The 1808-nt window shown below is 37.9% G+C and overlaps 1 long non-coding RNA gene across 2 annotated transcripts; it reads left to right on the forward strand.

Annotated features, from left to right (window-relative positions):
• Positions 1 to 256: 256 nt before the first annotated feature.
• Positions 257 to 1189, forward strand: LOC106311216. 2 transcript variants are annotated; one of them, XR_001263948.1, is made up of 4 exons: positions 257 to 372; positions 463 to 585; positions 663 to 845; positions 907 to 1189. It is a non-coding gene; the product is annotated as an uncharacterized LOC106311216 (long non-coding RNA). The 2 variants fall into 2 exon arrangements; XR_001263949.1 differs by having other exon boundaries at positions 916 to 1189.
• The last annotated feature ends 619 nt before the right edge of the window (positions 1190 to 1808 follow it).

Here is a 1808-nt window from a genome sequence, read left to right on the forward strand (position 1 = left end):
CAACACAAATACCCAACTTCCAGGTAATCCACTTACTAGCAATTTCTCACAGGCTCAACATTGCAACCTTTAAGATCTTAAAATGTTAATCCTTTTCAGACATTATCGCTGAGACTGTGACCATAGCTGAACTAAACGAGTTTATCCTCATTGCCCAGCGCCAGGCTGTACAATAATCTTTCGTATGATTGTATTTTACATTTTTAGAACTCTGTTTGTGATTCTGTTAATGTAAAATGTAGGAGGTTGAATTTGTCTGCACCGGGCACTGGATTTAACATGGACAAAGGCTGGTGCTATGAAGCTTCAGCGGACGGTCTCATCCTTTACTTGCGCAACCTGCAATAACACCAACGCCATTGGTGTCCTTCGGTATGTTGGACCCTGCAACTACTTGATCTTCTTATTATATTAGAATGAGGTCCCATAGACACATCAGCAACCAACATACATTTTAAACAGTTTATCTTATGTATCGTGTGGAGATGACTATTGTTGCTGAGACTGCTGAAAGTCTATTTGTTGGTTTCGATGGAGAAATGCAAAAGTTACATAACATCCGAGCTTTTGAAGCTGCATCTTTTGGTACGTGCCTACCGTAACACATCATTAGCCTCAAATTATTGATTTATTCATTTGCAATTCATTAATTGGACACATAGGCTGGAGAGGGAGAGAATCCAGAGCACACAGCTACCCCTTTTATTGCACAGATGGCTGGCAAGACTTGCACCTTCCACGTCAGAGTAAGCAGCTACAATTTCACTGCCAATCACCAAACCTTCACTATATCACGCATCTTGAACTAACGTGACCGTCTGCCACTCCCTGAATTTGTTGCCCATGTACGTTTTAAATTATATTCCATTCTGGTCTCTGTAGTATGGAAATAATGAAGAGTGACAGTCTTAACAGGATGGTAACGATGATCATGGCGGTGATATGCCTGGGAATATCTCAGGGCCTACTAAGGTGGACACTGATGGCGACGACTGTGAGGAAGCACCGACTATAGGAACTACTTCAACTGGTGTCACCAATAAGCCTCCCGCAACAGCAACTTCCAAGGTTGCCAAGAAGACACGCATCGCATAGGCGAAGATCATTAAGTTTTTCTACGCACTATTTTCTGTTTGAATAATGCTTTTGGCATCAATATGTGTTATCCTTAATGTTAACTTCACTTTTTAAAATACTAGGGGTTGGCCCGCCCTACGGGCGGGTGAGTTTACACTAAAATTATTTTATATTAAAATATATTTTAATTTTATAAAATATTTAGAAATTTACTTTATATTGAAAATAATAAATAATGGAAATGTAATGGTTTATATTTTTCTTATTTGATTTTATTTCAATTTGACAGTGAAGAAAATCTAAAGTAAGAATAACTAATATTTTTATAGTGTTGTTAATTATTTTTCCTATTGATTGATTTGGCTTTCATGTGTGTTTTCTTTACGTAAAGTTGGTACGATATTTAGTGTACTTAATTTTATAGTATTGTCATGTTTGTTTGATTGTGATGTGTTACAAATCTTTCCGGTGATTGTAGATGTTCTATTTTAGTTTTATATAGTGTTTGTTTTATTTGAGTTTGATGCTTTCAAGCCGGTTGGCCCGAGGAGGCTTCTTCACCATGGCGTTATGTGTAGGTACGTCTAATAGCAAGCTCTGCTTCACCTTGGTAGCGTGCGTGGAGATGAGTATGTTCTCAAGTTAGGCTGATAGTTTCTTAAGAGTCAAGGAAAAAGTTAAGAGGCGAAGAGGAAAGGTAGTAACCGTTACGTAGTTATAACCTGAAAACT

Source organism: Brassica oleracea, chromosome C8 (genome assembly GCF_000695525.1).
Source record: "Brassica oleracea var. oleracea cultivar TO1000 chromosome C8, BOL, whole genome shotgun sequence".
NCBI lineage: Eukaryota > Viridiplantae > Streptophyta > Magnoliopsida > Brassicales > Brassicaceae > Brassica > Brassica oleracea.